Genomic DNA, 17,999 nt, shown 5'->3' on the forward strand with positions numbered 1-17,999 from the left:
TACCTGGGCCTAGCAAACATAGAAGTGGATGCTCACAGTCGGCTATTGGATGGATCACATGGCCCCCAATGAAGGAGCTAGAGAAAGTACCCAAGAAGCTAAAGGGATCTGCAACCCTATAGGTGGAACAACATTATGAACTAACCAGTACCCTGGAGCTCTTGACTCTAGCTGCATATGTATCAAAAGATGGCCTAGGCGGCCATCACTGGAAAGAGAGGCCCATTGGACAAGCAAACTTTTTATGCCCCAGTACAGGGGAATGCCAGGGCCAAAAAAGGGGAGTGGGTGGGTAGGGGAGTGGGGGTGGGTGGCTATGGGGGACTTTTGGAATAGCATTGGAAATGTAAATGAGCTAAATACCTAATAAAAAATGGAAAAAAAAAGAATGTCACCTTCTAAGTCTGATCATAATATGAGAAGTTAGAATATTGTTAGACAAATACATACAACGAACTATGGGATAAAGCTTGTACATTTTGCAAATTTCTATAAGAGATAAATGTTCAAGACTAGTTAGCTACAAAGATACATGCCTAAGTAGATTAACCACTATTAGTTAAATGTATTCTGAATAATAATATTGTGCAATTCCATGTTTGTCACCTGTGGTGGTTTGAATAAATATCGTCCCATAGCCCCACAGGGAGTAGCATTATTAAGATGTGTGGCCTTGTTGGAGTAGGTGTGACTTTGTTGGAGGAAGTGGCCTTTGAGGATTTAGATCTCAAGTCACACCCTAAGTGGCGGTCTGTCACTTTCTGTTGCATGCCTATATGGATCTAGAACTCTCAGCTCCTTCTCTGGCACCGTATCTACCTGAATGTCACCATGTTTGCCACCATGACAATAATGCACTAAACCCCTGAAACTGAAAGCCACACCCAAATGAAATAAACATTTCCATTTATGAGTTGCTGTGACCATGGAGTCTCTTCCACAGCAATAGAAGGATCTAGCATTTAAACTGTAGCCTGATGTTCTAAAGGATTCTAACCACAAGTGCATCCCATGCTTACTATAGAAATGTTTTGTTCTAAACACAGGGCTCCAGAGGAAGAAGCTACACACATGCTGTATTTCCTGGAATTTCATAAGAAGTTCTCATGCTAATTCCTGGAAACTCTCCCTAGAGAGTTTTACCTGCAAACTGATATAATTGCATTTATCTCAACAAGCCTGTTTCTGATGAGCTTGTTGGTTTTATTCACTCCTCGAAGGCGACTCCCTATGTGAGATTTACTCTTTCCTGCTAAATACAAACTCTAACTCCTTGAAACTGTTAGGAGTCAGCATCAGGACTTCTGATAGGCAACACCACAACTAGGCTTCTGTCATGTGAGACTGCAAGTCAAATATCTACTTGTTCATTTGACCAGATGTAGACAGAATCAATTCAGGTCATTTTCCACTAATTAATATGCGTTGAAACCATGTTCTAAAAACCCTGAGTTCACAACCTTTTCATTCCACATGTCTAAGGACACGAGATTACAGCCACCCTTGATTAAATTCTATGGACAAGCTCACCTTTGAACTTCATGTGGTACAAGAAAAAGAATAGCTTTGATAACTAAAGGAGCTGGGGAGAGAAGGCAATTTTTTAGGGGGTGGTGGTGCTTAAGGACTTCTTGTGCACCTTCAGAATATAGTGAAGCCATAAGAATTGAATAATCATTAAATTAAAATGTGAAGATGGGCAATGATAATGAATCCTTTCACCAGGCCTCTGGCCCCTGATTGCTGAAATGTCTGCTCTTTGTACTTAGCAACATAGCCACCCAGGCCTCTTTATCCATGCTTCCTTGGAAAGTGTTCAAGTTGACCAGAAATGCCCTTATTAGATAGAGAGAGTACTGTAAATGAGGGGAATCTTGACCTACAAGGACAAGAGTTCCCTCCAAACGTTGAAGAGTTAAGAGAGCATAATACCAGATCAGGAATAAAAAGGCGGCTGTTGCCACATTCTCTGAGCTGGGACTTCACTGCCAAGAAATAAATTGTAAAGTAAAAATTAATAAGAAAATGTTTGAAACTGTACACGAACTGCTTTGAATTAATGAGAAAAAGCAAACCCTAAATTTTCAGAATGTATGGCAGTTTCTAGCTAGCATTACTTGGTTAGTGAAGGCACTGTGAGGCTGAGTTTCTAAGAAACACTGATCTCTTGTATTTAAACTCGGAATCTACTTCAGTTGATGTGCAATAGTCAAGATTCTGGTCTGGTCTTCTCAGAGATCTATGAGTTTTTATACGGAACAAAAAGCTACAGAAATATCTCACATGTCTAGAAGTGCTTCATTAACAACTGAGTATAAATGCTTACCTATAAAACAGTTGGAATAGCCTAAACATGAGCTGAAAAGTAACAATAGACGTACCAAGTGGACAGAAAAAAAAAAAACATGACGCTTCTGCACCACCCATAGAACTGCAAGCAGCCAAGGAAGGCTGAAATTCTCGAGACATAGTCTATCCCAGGGACAAGCATATCAACTGATTATACAGTATCAAATACTCAGTCTTGAAAACGCACGCACACACACACACACACACACACACACACACACGTGCGCGAGTGTGTGTGTGTGTGTGTGTGTGTAACATCATACAGATTGAATAGGCTATATTTAGAAATATATGCATATTTGTGTTTGCAACAACTAATGAGTAAAGAAGTCATGAGTTTGAAAGGTAGTAAGGAGAGGGTTTGGAAGGAAGAAAGAGAAGAGAGAACTGTTGTCATTAGATTATAACCTCAAAAGTTAAAGAAATAGAAATAATAAAAGAAAAAGTGTTGGGGGTAAAAATTATACTGAACCATTTCCTGAACACACTGAAGATTATCACCTATGTGTTCAGATGAAAAATATGATGAGTAATGTTGATTTACAGGATCTATAATACATAGCCTAGACAGACAAGCCTCCAGGCAAAACTGTAAGGGTTCAGTTTGGGCTATGTCAGCCTCTAGTGATACCTGTGAAGGACTATCTAAGATTGGGTTAATCAAGGAGCTAAAAACCATCTCGTTAATATATTTATTTTAATAGTTCTAGCTGAAATTTAATTGCATCATTCTCTTCTCTTCTTTCTCTCACATTCCACCTGGTTATCTTCCCTTGAACCCCTCCAATGTCTTTCCATCACTTTCAGACTGAGGGTCCTGGAGTGAAGCTGAAGGAGACAGTGAATTAAGAACTAGCATTGGTCAGTCTATTCTTCCAGTCTGTGGATGTGATGAGCTGCCTCAAGTACCTGCAATCATGATGTGCTCAGCATGCTGTGAGCTAAAACAAACTCCTTGTCTCTTCAATGGCTTTTTGTTAGGGCTTTTTATCCCAGAAGTACGAACAATAACTAATAAAAGTATAGTCTTTCTTTGCAGGTAAATCAAGAACTGAAGAATGATAAATTCAAACACATGGATCCAAAACCACCCAGTGTCTGAGTCAGAGATGACCATTCCTTTGGTCCTCACCAGTCTGCGCTCCCCTTCCCACAGTTTCCTCTGTCCTAACTGTGATCATTTCCTGTACCCATTTGCTCATGAGTCATCTCAGCCACTTTATGTCTTCAGATTTCCCTGCATCCAGCCCCTTGCTCCTTGGAATCTTCTGGAGAAGAAAGTCATGTAATAGTTTTGCCTGATACTTCTGTGAAAGTACATTTCCACTCAGAACACTTCTGACAATTCAGAAATGCTTCTCATCTTTGAAACCATACCAAGTGCCTGTGCCATGTTTTGAACCTTCCACATCTTTCTTTGCCACAGCCTCTTTGAACTGTGCTCATTAGCAGTTTGGACCAGCCTCCTTTATTCTGGGAAAGTCATCCTTACCTCTCCTACTAGGTGCCTCTACTTGTTCTCATTTCATTCACAATCAATGACTCTCAACATATGTGAAATTATTTCATCTATAAGCTCATAGCAACCCATCCTTTGGTGACAGAAACAACTATTCCTTAAAGACTGCAAACTATTTACCAAGCAATATTCTTTGATGGCAACATGGTTTCCTCTCCCAACCAATTAGCTTTTAAAACCTTCCAGTGTTAGGGTTTTAACTACCCATCTTCTCAGGCATATGCTTGTGAATATAAAAAGAATCCTTACATTAAAAATCCCATTCTATTAGAAAGTGAAGTCATCTCTTAGCGAGCTACTCCATAAATGATCAGATATTTTTATCGGTAACATACAGACTCCCCCAAAGAATAAAATATTTCATATTTTTCTTAAGCCATATACATATCAAAAGGTCATGTTAGTTTCTAATGTGCCTACAGTTACAAGAAAGAAAATATCAAGAAACTGTGTGTCTCCTCATTCAAAGACAATAAACTTACCTAGTTTTTATGACTGAAATTGTCCTCTCTTAGGATAACAAAAGTCTTTTCTGCATCTGTAGAAATTTCAGCTTTCTGAAATTTCTCACAAATTTCCTCCTACAAATAAAATCTGTACATATAGAGTGTATCTGTTCTGAAATCGAGATCATAATAATACTAAAACACAAACATTAATATTTTCAACATTGCTCCACTATACTGTCTTCCATAGACAAACATCCCTATGGGCAGTACCACTGAAAAATCTTGATGAAACGAATGAGGTAGTTTATCAGTATTTTCTAATTTAATTGGAAAAGAAAAACATATTCAATTATCTATGTGCAATCTGGTGCCTGCTCCATGCACTCTTTAGCACTGCTGTGAAGGTTGCAAGATCAATTTGCTGAGAGCAACATAGTTCACAGGCAACAAATGGGGAGAGGAGCAGGTATTTTGTAGACAAATTCCTGTGTGTATGGTGAATGAAAATATCTTTTCATTAAAACGTCTTTTCTCATAAAGGATACAAATTTATAAGTTGTCACACATCAAAGTAATGTCATTTGCAGCCTCTGAGGACCTATGTTTGCAGTGATGACTAAATGGCCCCTGGGGAAACAACGTAGTAATAAACAAAACAAAAACAAAACAAACAAAAAACTTCTGAATAGCATTGCTTCCTTTGAATCCACACCCTCTTACTACTCTAGGGGAAAGGCTATGTCACATGCACTGTGAAAATGGAGGAGACATATGCATTATACCCAGAAGTCAACAAAAGCAAACACACATTTCAACTTCTAAGAAGAATCTATTAGCTGACCCTTGTTGTGAACAATCCTCTTTTACCCCACAAGTCTCAAATCCACATTTTTAGAAATTGTAAACTAATTAACAATGTTTTATATTTCATAAAACTACCTTCATAAAAGTTCTTGAAGTTTCTCATTATCAACATATATGTAATGTTGTTTTAGAATCCGAAGGGTCTGTAACTTTACATTTTTAGCATATAGACTAAAGCTTACAGGGCACAGAAATAGACAAATTAGGTAGCAAATTCATGAAGATAAAAATTCCATCAGAGCAGGCTGTAAAATAAACGCAAGAGAGTCAGCAACAGAGAGAAAACCACGCTAATGGCTGTGGCTTGAGATAATGTTGTGCTGACACAGTAGAAACAGGGCTGCAGGAGGTGAAATATGACTGGAATCCAGAGGCTGGAATTCCTTATGGGTATACATTTTTAAATCAAAGTATTAAGTGAATATTGATTTTTTTTACCCCTTTTCATGATTGAAGTATGGTTTTCAAAAGGTAGGCAAGAAAATAAGTCTAAATTGTATTATATTTTGTTATGTAGTACGTCAGTTATGAAGAGGCCGTTTTGAAAAATAATATTCAGGACACTCACACTGACACCTTATTTTTCTTGTACATATGGATCTGATCCTTCTTGATTTTCAAGTTAAATTGAGAGAGTGCGCAGCTTATATTCTGTGTGTCTTGGAAGTATGCCTGGATTGCAGGGCTCTGAGCAATAGAGAGGAAGCCCAAGCTGGCGGCAGCAGTTTTTGAATGGAATGCTGTGCACTGGAAGCTTTGCAAGTCCATATTTTATACTAAGTTGCTTAAACTTTCCAGCTCTTGGCATGACTTTCAACTGTTTGATCATATTTTAAAAGTAACACTAGAGTTGAGATATCAGCAGAGATGTTTTGCTAACTTCATATTTTGCAGACTACTGTGCTATATCAGTGAACGTTTGAAGCAAATTTCTCCATTCATTCATTAGCTTACTAATCGCCTTTTAAGCAAATTATGATGCACACTCTGGATCGTGAATCAATTGTCCTTTAACTATATAATATACTTGACTGTAAACCAGACTGCTAGGTTTTTAAAAAGATGTTGCAAGCCTTTGATATAGCTGAAAGGCCATTCAAAACGTGGGTACATGGCTGCTATTTATTTTGCTATAAAATCGAATAGAGATACAAGGGTGTTTCTTGATGTATGCTAGTATTGCGTTTCTGAAATCAGATTATTTTTCTACTTATCTTTCCAAATATCCATGTGCTTCCCTATACAAACGTATATAAGACCCAAGAATGTGAATTATTAACATATTACCAGGCTGATTTTAATATGTTCTGATTAGTATCCATTCAATGGCAGCAGAAGAAGATAGAATATGCATTTGGTTGCTACTACTTTGACATAATTTATGTAAAACATGACATGGATTTATTCTCTTCTGCTTTCAGAATGTTGGACACAAATATTTCACATGGCACAGAGTACCCATTTAATAGCTCATTTCTTCAGGACTCCAGCCATTCTCACGTAACTTCATCTCCATCTAGAGTATGTTAAGCATGGTGAGAATGGCTGATCATGTCCTCAAGGTGGAATAAAGTGAGATCCAACCAATGTCTGCATGTAAGAGATAGCTTGCACGTTAAATCAATCTGATGTCTACCTTGAGGTTTGAATCCATGCTGGGCACCTGACGTGTGTTTAGTGCATATTTTCTAAGTAAGCATGCAGTATATCCTTTTGATTGGAGTCAGATGGGAGACTGGAGGGGGCTAAACAATGCCCTGCTGTGAAGGAGAAATTTTCCAGGCTACTCTTCTGCTCAGAGTAATCCATATGTGCTCTGTTTATATTATCATTGCTATTATTTCTTCTTTGTTTATTCCAGCTGATAAAAACCTGGAATAACTGGTTTCAAGGAAGTGCCCACTTCTCCATGGAACTTGCGCTAAACCTCTGCCCACGTTGCCTGCCTCTCCAGTCCTGCACACATACAAATTCATCTATTGACTTTCATTTTCATTTCACTTGGCATCAAATGACATGATGGCTCATATACTGAATTACTTAGCATATTATAAATTTTTTACACACCACAACCCAGTGGTTTTATCAGCCTGCAAAAAAATTTATATTAAATACATATTTTATTTGATAATCATGCAATCATAACTCTTAATCAATTGAAATATTCCCATGAGATTTTTTTTGGAAACAGTATTCTTGTAGTTTTTCCTTGAAAACACCACCACCACCACCCAATTATGAATCTGAATTGAATAGTTGCTGTAGTATTTATCTGGAGATTTTTCTATTTTTCAACATCTGGCTTCATTTATTTATGTTATCCTTTTGCACTCTGTATAGATGTGAGACTTAATTGTCCATAATATATCATACAAATGTACCAATATCGACATATACATGTACATATCTCAAGACTCAGCTATACCATTCTTGTCCATATACCCACAGGACAGTCCATTGTACCACAAGAACACTTGTACAGTCATGTTCAATGAGGCTTTATTAATAATAACCAGAAACTGGAAAAATCCTAGACATCTCTAGCAGAAGATGGATAAAGAAAATATAGTACACTTAGACAATGGAGTATTGTCAGGCTGAATAACATCATTAAATGTTCAGGCAAATGGATAGAAATAAAAAAAAATCACCCTGAGTAAGGTAACACAGATCCAGAAAGACAAATGTGGCATGTATTCATGTATGAGTGGATATTAGCGGTTTAGTGAATGATAACCAAGCTAAAATCCTTAGATCCAGAGAGATGAGGTAGGGATGATCTATGAATCTCTCTGGGAAGCTGATAGAGAAAAGTCTGAGATGGCTGGGGATGGGAGTGAGAGGGAACAGGTAGGGGGAGATGGATGGAGAGTGAGTGCCCAGAGACAGATGGAAGTGGGGGTGGGGGTGGAGCAACATTGGTTTACACATTGCAGTGTGTGAAGCTCATGGCATTGAAATTTCCTGGAGTCTATGAAGGTGATTTTAATAAGGAGTCCTAGTAACAAGGAATACAGAATCTCAACTGTCAATCTCATGACCAGACAAGGCTTTTAGTGAATGGGCTGGGTTGCACTTAATAAAGTTCCAAGCAGGTCCCATGGAATTCCCCAAACAACCCAAGTTGAGCCTAAGACCGAGGTTGCTCTACATAAACTGACAATGAAGCTGAATTGCCTAGGACAAGATCCATACAACTCACTGAACATGAGGAGGTCAAGCTGGTGCCTGCATGGAATCTTCTCCTCTAAGTTCTAGTCTCTTTGGTGCAGGAAAGTACTCTGCAGGCTACCAAAGGAGAAACATGAACCCCAACCTAGCTGGAAAACTGTGACTTGCAATTTACCCTGCCTTAACAATAAGCTAGGGCAATGGTGGCACAGAACTTGTGGAAGTAGCCAACCAATGTTTTAATTGACTTAAAGTCCATTCCACATGAAGGAACCCACAACTGACAGTGTTTAAGTAGCCAGGAACAAGAGACTAGATAGCCCAGAGACCTAGGTTAAAACCAAACAATACTAGTGTTTGTTTTTTTTAAATCAATACAAACGAATAAAATTATTCCTAATGATATTGTGCTGCACTCACAGTACCTTATTCAGTCATTATTACAGAGAATTCCTGTGGCAGCATATGGAACCAGTTCCAGAGACCCATAGCAAGAAATTATACACACACACACACACACACACACACACACACACACAGAGAGAGAGAGAGAGAGAGAGAGAGAGAGAGAGAGAGAGAGAGAGAGAGCATCAAAGACTCTATCAAATCTCTCCCCTCAAATTCATCCCCTCAGTGCTCATGAAATCCTGTAGAAGTAGAGGAAAATGATTGCTAGGGTTGGAGAGTATGGAGGACACCAGAAAAACTTGGCCCTCTGCATTAACTAAGCAAGGTGCATAAAGGCTCACAGAGACTGAAGAAGCAAGTGTAGGGCTGATATGGGTCCACACCAGGTCCTCTGCATATGTATTACAGCTATCAATTCAGTATTTTTGTGACTCCTGACTATGAGAACAAGTGAGCCTCTGACTCTTTTCTCTGCTCTTAGAACACTTTTCCTCCTCTTTGTTTGCTGTGTTCAACTTTGAGGGGAAATGTTTTTGCTTCATCTTACTATATTGTCATGTCTGGTTGCTGTCTCTTAGAAACCTGCTCTTTTCTAATAAGACAGAAAGAAAGTGAACCTGCAGGGAAGGGGAGGTAAGGAGGAACTGGATGGAGTAGAGGGAGAGCTAACTATAATCAGAACATAATTATAGAAAAGGAATCTATTTTTAATAAAATAATGCACATGTATGTATACACACAACATGTAAACTAAAATACATGCTCACACACCAACATATGTACAAGCATGAATGCATACATATTTCAAATATATTATAGATCCCTCAAAAGATCTTAGAACTGTGTCTATACTTCTAGGCATTTTGTCTTTGAGAATAATAAAATATTTTACATTTTAGACTCCCATTTCCTATATATCACCAAGATAGAATTCAAAGCACATGGATGCTAAACCTGCTTCTTGAATTTCTTTCCCTTTGGTTGGACAAGCAGTAACTAGAGAGCCATCTGACTCCTATTTCTACATGTTGATACCAGATCATTTCCAGGTTCTGTCAAGTCTACTGCCAGTGTGAAGAGCCATGAAGGGAAAGGGTGCTTGTTTCCTGTACTCCCTTTCTATTGCCTCTGACCCCAGAATCTGTACTTGATAAAATTGTGACACTGGGCCCCACCCCCTACGATGAGGATTATTGTCCCTAAATTTAACACAGATTCCCTATGAAGCTGTTTCTCTTGGACTCCAGATGCTGGGAACTGTTGTCAATCTGCAGCCAATAGGGAAAGAACTGTACAGCCCAACTCACATCCATGGAGCCTGCAGAATGGCATTTCAAAACATTTACAACATCTAAAGACGGTTGGGGAAGAGTTTTGGCACCAGCATGTCTGGCATGCAGCCCTCAAGACAAGAAGCATTTTGACCTGTATCCTACTTGACTTTCTCTATTAGAGGCAGGACATGCGAGAGAAACAGGAAATCTGTGCGGCACTTTTAAAGCAATGTGGTAAATTATAAATTAATGAGGGTTTGGTATGGGAAGGGTATAGCATCTGTGGAGGAGCGGATTTCATAACGACAAAAGGGAAAAAGGTTTCCCTTAATAAAACATAACCTTTCTGCATGCCCAATCAATTCTCAATTAGTCACGGCGTAGAGAGAGCCCAGCACTGTCTGTCAAAGTTACCTCAATCGACTGCTCTCCTCCCACGCTGTCCTGAGTCTGTCTCCTCTTACCCAGGATACTTCTTGAGCTGCATTCTGAAGCGTTTCTTGTGAACCTTCCCTCTATCAGAAAACCCATTAAAATATGCCAATGGCATTTCTTCCTGGCACGCTTTTACCCCCGCAGGTTGCTGTTCTTTTGTGTCCAAGCCCAGTGATCAATTAGAACGCTGCATAAGCCAGAGAACATCTCAGAGGAGAAACTTTCCTATGAAGTTAACCCATTCTTTCTGCATAGCTCTTAATAATAATACAACAGTCAGACACCATTTTTTTTTAATTTCGAACACAGTACAGGAAAATTTCTGATGTGTTTTTTAATACTCAATAATTACAAACTGAGTCCTTGTTGTGCATAGAACACTTACAAAGTAAAATATAGCACAGGGTAGGTAACCATCTCTCCTGTAGCTAATGATAGAATTGTAAGGTAAACTAAAAAAACAGTTAACCACTAACCAACATTGTGGCTTGGATCATCGTCTAAGTTACTGATGTAAAGCAAGCAGCGAGTCATTCAGTCATCTCTTCAGTGGACATCATTAATTTTATATCTGCTGTTCATCACTGACATGAGATAAGCAAGATGATACCCATTCTGACCAGTTTCCTAGGTAACTTACAAGCACCATGGTTTAATAGTCGGTACGTAGAGAAGGCATGTCTATATGAGCAATATTCTCAGAGACGCGATATGATCTCCAGCTAAAGAGACAGTTGAATATCTCACACCAGTGCCATTTCAGCAGTAAAGTGTAGCTTGTTGGATAGCTATATGAGAAGACATGAGAAGACTCGAAATTAAAGAATTTCTGAGGCCTGTGAACAGGTAGTGCTGACTTTCATGGATGCAGAGGAAAAAAATCATGCCCAGTATTCACTTTATCATGTATTCATTAGAAGAACCTCAGGGACCAAAGGCAGATAGTGCTTATTTTAATTTAGGTTAATTTTAAAGTAAGTTATACTTTGCACATCCAATCCACATTGGAAACTAAAATGCTGAGTACATAGTTATCTAGAAAACATACATGAAGGATGATGGATTTATCCCCCAAAGCAAAACCTGATCCCAAAATACAACACCAAAACAACCATCTAAGGCAATCCTTATTTTTGGCATGCTTAGCGGCATTTTTATATATGTACTTACTGGAATAGCATCTAACCTTGGCCCACATAAGGGGACAAACTTGGCTGGCTTTTTTTTTTTTTAAAGTCAGTGACAAAAGTCAGTGATTTAGGCAGTCTCACAGGTAAAATTCTTGTTTTGTACTTAGGGAGTAACATACAATTATTAGAGTTTATAGAAATCTTAAGTTTCTTATGACCTAACATAGATTCTGTGTTGTGTTGAAATACCTTCTAGGACTTAGTGATGATCTGCAATCCTTCCAAAAGGATTAAAGTCTTTAAGTTGGAGATTTTGGAAAAAGACACTGTGTGAGTTCAAATAAATTTGTGTGCACATGTGCTTGCTTGTGTGTGTGCATGTGTATGTGTGCGTGCATGTGTGTTCATGTGTGCATGCAAGTACATACATGGGAAAATTCAGTGTACAAAAAGTTTAAGTTACCTCTAAGATATTTGTTTATATATTCATAATGTCTAGCAGGTTTCTTCTACATTTTACTAGTATCCTTTCACTCATTCAAGTTATATGTATTGTTTAACTGTGATTTTTCCTAAAATTCTACTAGGTTTTGGAACTATATAAGTAGATGCCGTACAGCTGCTATCATCAACATTTCCAAATAACTCAACAAATGTTCCTGGTATGAGATGTAAGTATGGTGATTCCGACATGACTCAGTTGATCCTATGGCAGAGAAGAAAATCCTTACAACATCTTTCAGGAATGCCTAAGGAATTTCTGAGTGGTGGGAATGGGGTGGGGAGTGCAATCCAGGAGGAATAGAGTGTGCAAGTGTGAGAAGATGTGAGGGCGCAGGAAAAGCACCAGTTCTGATTTCTGCACCTTTAAATACAAAGCCCACCACACTATCCTACTTACTGGGCTACTGGTCATATGTGCCTTTTCCCAACATATCTTATCACATATCACATCATATATCCTATCCCACCATATCATTTTATCCCACATGTATCTTATCAATTTTACTTAATATATGTCCTAGTTTCCTATAGAACCACAGGGAAAATAGAGAAAGAAGTCCAGGAAACTTGTGCATATGAGCTTGATAGCTTGGTAGTGCTTATTCAGGTTGGAATAAACAATCATTAAAAACGTGTGATAATGCTTTTTTTCAGAAATGCATAGAATATGTTATGAAAGGAAGATTGTACCAAACACACTGAAATTATTTTTAAAGTTCAATTTAGTAAATAACATCATAGTGAGAGTTTGCATCTTGTTGACAGTTTGTAACACCGAAAGCCATTCCACTGCATGGATACATGCTTGTTTGTAATTCGACAATTTCTGCATTGGATTTTCATATTTTGAACTATTATCTCTGATAGCTAGTTCCTTATATAAATGAAACTTTGGAAAAATCTCCATATGCCTATTTTAAGTCTCATATAAGCGCTTTACACTAAGTTAATGTACATACATATAATCATCCCTTTGTGTTTCTGTTGTTGTTGTTGTTATTGTTGTGGACTTTGGCCTTTATTTTAATAGCTAAATGTAACAGCATCAAACCAGGATATCAGGAGGGAATAAAGCTGTGATTTAAATCCCAGGTATCATAGATGGCTATTTCATATTCAGATAACCTACAAGGAGCTAAGCATTCATAGAACTTGTTCTGCAACTACTGATGGCACTAGGGGAGGATTAAGTGTTTCCCAGAGGGCAGTAAAGGCATAGATCACAGGTTTCTTCAGAGACAGGGGCTTGTGTCACACTTCACTCTCTAATGAGTGCAGGGTCACAAATTGGTCTCCGTTCAATCAGTGGTATGTTTTAAATTCCTCATCTGGAAAATCAGGAGAAAACACCCTGCTTAATAAAAAGTTGTACACTGCCTGGAGGGATCCAAGCAGTGCCAACGTTCTCTTGTTGCTTTGTCTCTTCTATTTCTCTTTAGTTTCCGCCCATTACAATTTTCTGACAAATGTAAATCCTATAAGGCTGATTGGTTTGATTAACCTGATGAAGAGAAAGGATGCCAACTACTTATCAACCTTCACCTGACATTGACATAAAGTCTTTTTTGTGGCACAGTTCCTGGGTTTTGTCATTTGAAGCCGGGCGAGAAACTGCTGTGAGGATGAATAGGGCAGCAGAGCAACAGATTAATTAAACAGCATAGGGAGGATATTGAAAGGCAACTGATTAATTGAACATTGAAGACATCTAATCAAATAGCGGACACAATAAATATGTTTCTTTGGAGATAAATTATGCACTGATTAGCATATTCATTTATACACTTGAGTTAACTCCTTGTGTGCTTTTAGTTCTGCCTGGGTGAAAATAGCCACCAGCTATAGATTACCTTTTATGACATTTGAAACATGTCTGGAAAACATGCCTGCATGGTTTTCAAGATTTGAACAGAACATTCCTTACATGGGTAAACATTCTATTCCCAAGTTCTCAAACAGTTGAAGAAATCTTCCAAACTGATGCTCCTAAAGTCAAGCAGAGCATGGAAGACTAATAATAAAAATGGGTCAAGAGGCTATTTTATGTACATTGAATATAATGAGAGAGAGAGAAACATAGATATCTAGATAGATAGATAGATAGATAGATAGATAGATAGATAGATAGAGGCAGATCAGCTTTTGATGAACCTACCAACACAAAAGAAACATGAAGATAGTCATATGTACAAATATATGTTTTGTAGCGTGAACCATGGCCATTGGAAGTTTGTTCAATGTGAGCTTGCAGAGAGAGAAGGAACAGCATGAGTATAAAAATTTCTGTAACACAGAGGTTAGACCTTAAATCTCAGGGCTTCCAAGCAGAAAGAAATCCACAATCTAAAGCCGTTCTCTCTATCTGGAACTGTCTTCCCTTTCACCTACCCTGTAGCCTGCCCCCATCTTTAACCCAAGGCCATAGCCACAGCTGTGGATCAGGATGGATAGCAAGAGCCTGCCTGCTGTGTCTGTGGGTGCTCATCATCAAAGGGGGACTGCCACCCTCTTGCCAGAGATGAATTCCCTGCCAGCTTGCAGAAGCATAACTTGTGGAGGGAATCCCAAAGATAAGATATCTTGTCTTGTCCACCCCATAGTCCTGGCAGCTTCCAGCCTTAATGTATAGTCTATAGTGGATTCCCTGTCATTAACTCTTTTCTAGAAACTCCAGTATTACCTATGGGAGAGCTCTCTAGGAGATGGGGTCTGTGAATGCCTCTCAGCCATTGATCTCATGTGGAAAACAGGATGAAGCCATGGCTACTCATCATTCTAAGTTGGAATTGACTAAAGGGCCACATGGCGTGAAGAGACAAGATATTATAGTGCTGTCAGTGGCGAAGGATTTAGAAGATTAAGGGCTTTGCTACATATGAAAAAATTCTAGGGACCTTTTTATTTATATAGGAGATTGTATTATTTTTGTTCGTTTAAAGCTATTCCACAAAGGCACTAAGAAACCAATGGTACTCCGCTCCATTACACACTTAACTGGTGCTATCACTTTAAAAATTCAAACAATGGGCTTCATTGTGACACATTCACGTCTGTACATTACGGGCTTTGCTCCTTTTCACATCCTCTTTACCCTTTCTTGTCTTTAGAGAAAAGTTTATCTTTTGGGCTTTATAAATGGTGTAAATATGGTAAAAATCTATACATGAAAATTACACTAAATTGATCAAGGGAACACACTAAATGGAAATGAAATGATTTTATGACTTTTATGGTCATAATCAGGTTAGCGTCCAATAAACATTTTATAACTAAAAACTAATTTTTTAAATTCAGGATAACATACTATTTAAAAAAAAAAAGATTTTATTTAGTTTATGAGTACACTGTAGCTGTCTTCAGACACACCAGAAAAGACATTGGATCCCATTACAGATGGTTGTGAGCCACCATGTGGTTGCTGGGGATTGAACTCAGGACCTCTGGAAGAGCAGTCCATTCTCTTAACCACTGAGCCATCTCTCCAGCTGGATAACATACTCTTATACTACAGTCATAACTTCATTTCTTTGTTTGTTTTTAAGGTTTTGTGATTACAATATGATTGCATAAATTTACTCTTCCCATTCCTTTCCCAAAATCCTCTCAGATACAGCCACTCTTGTTCAAATTCATATCTACCTTTTCTTTAATTATTGTTATTTTTTGTTTGTTTGGAGCAGTGTTTTTTATTAAAAGACTTCATGGCTTAAAACTACAGTTGTGGAAAATTAGAGATGAGCATTCAAATAAAGAAGTTGAATTTAAAACATTAAATGAACAGAAGTAGCAAACATCTAGTGTCTTCTTTCCCATATATGTGACATATTTCTTAGGACATTGAAAAGAGAAGAGAGATTACAGCCTTGCATTCTTTTGGCCTTCTTTTTTTAAATGTAAAGATAACCAGAAGGAGTACTGGACCATCTATTGTCAAACACCAGCATCATTTGTTAGCAAAAACGAAGAAGTTTTCAAAACCATGCTAAAGTTTTCCCAATTATACTAACAAACAACACAAGCATGAATGTAACTGCCCTTACAGGTGGTAACTTGTCTTCAAAAAGTATAGTCTCCGTAGAATTCTGAAACACTCTTTTGCATTGATAGTATTTTTTAAAGCATTGCCGTATTAGATAACCTTCATAGATTTAGAAGAGAAAATATCCTGTACATGTTAGTTAATCAACATTCACAGGACCCGAGTAATCAGAAAATACATGATGGCTGGATTCCATTGATGATCTCAGTGCGATTTCTTCTATTTCTTTTATAGTTATTATTCTCTGAGCACATTATGATACAATCAGACTGAGGATATTTGAGACTTAATCTTAGAGCCTACAGGCTACATAAGTAAGAGACATTCATTTAAATCAATAGCGCATACGTTAGATATACTTTAAATTGGCGATTGTCTCCTGTATTTACATGGTGCATAGAAAGTCACTACACATTTATATGATCATAGACAGACATGTATAGGATTTCTTCCAAGGGACACTGTGAGTATTTCCAAAGTAACTTCATATTTGTTGAGGGAATGCATGTTGGCATTATAATTTATGATGGCTTAAATCTGCACAAGGGATTGCTTAGCTAGGAGGGAGGTTTCTTATCTTTAACAAGATACCAGAGTTGGGAGATAAAGAACCCAGAACACAGGTGCTTTCTACAGGTCTAAAACTTAAATAAATTATCAGGTGTTTTGGCTTAATTGGGGACATTTTTTTTTTTCAGAATGGGAGGATTTGGGAAGGAAGAGAAAGGGACAGGATGACTTTTGAGCCCTTCATCCCATCACTTCTACATTTGGTCAATATTTTGCACATTTATAGAAGTAATCACTGGGTTTCATAACAAAAACAGTGAATGAAATGCGAAAGAAAAACACAACCTCCTCTATTTTGAACCTAAAAAAGGTGAAGCTTCATGCTCTGTGGCAGATGTTTCATGCTATTCTGTCAAACCTTTAAGAGGTCCTCGCAGAAACTAAAGATGATTTTGTTTTGTGTGAAAGATATCACATGGGCATTGCACTGAGATGGTGTTATGAAAATTATCTAGGTTTTCTTTACGGTCTACATCTGTTGGCATTGTGCTGGCAGTCGTTAAACCTCAACATGGATTGAAAGAAAGCTGGCATCACAGGAATATTTGATTTATCTCTACAATACCATGAAAGAAACAGTTTTGAATTTAGTTCAAAGAATGAAAACTATAACTGGCCTGATTTGAGAGTAAGCTTGTCAGCAAGTATATGAACAAACCCATTGGAAACCTGCCTCTGCCTTTGAAACAGCAAAGAGCTTTTGTAATGGAGTGGCCCAGTGCTTAAGACAGAAGTGTCTTTACCCTTGTGCTATCATTTCAAAAGCAGCTGTACACATTAGGTGCAGCTTTCATTATTTAAAATATCTACTTTTAAAACTCCAGATAGATATTTTTATTAATGAATCATTAGATCCTATTGTAGATCTGTTATTGTTATTCAATAACTTTCAAATAGCTACATTTGAAGTCAATGATTCTCGATATTTTTCAGCTTTGAGAAAACTCACTTGAACAACACACTCCATTCAGACCCCTGTTCACTAGAAAGTTTGTTTTTCATACAGTAGAAAGGAAGAGCCAAGAAAAAAAGCCTTCTGGGATTTGAAAACTGGCTGAGGCAGAAACACAGTTGTAAAAAATACTTTCCGTATGTGCTTGTCCTCATGTGCAAGCTGGTAAATAAATGGATATATTTTAATTTCACTTTCTAAACAGTACATAAAACATCCTAATTTTACGTGTGATATTTGAGGATGTAACACTGAAAAAAGGAATAAAAATTTTTTTAAAGTGGAGAGAATCCACTTGTATTAGGCTACAATGTCTCCTTTACATAATGATATAT

The 17,999-nt window shown here is 37.8% G+C and overlaps 1 protein-coding gene across 2 annotated transcripts in view; it reads right to left on the minus strand.

Annotated features, from left to right (window-relative positions):
* Alcam (activated leukocyte cell adhesion molecule) overlaps nt 1–17,999 on the minus strand; it is a 204,086-nt gene that overhangs the window by 124,516 nt on the left and 61,571 nt on the right. The gene's annotated exons all lie outside the window — the stretch shown is intronic.

This window comes from Mus musculus, chromosome 16, assembly GCF_000001635.26.
Source record: "Mus musculus strain C57BL/6J chromosome 16, GRCm38.p6 C57BL/6J".
NCBI lineage: Eukaryota > Metazoa > Chordata > Mammalia > Rodentia > Muridae > Mus > Mus musculus.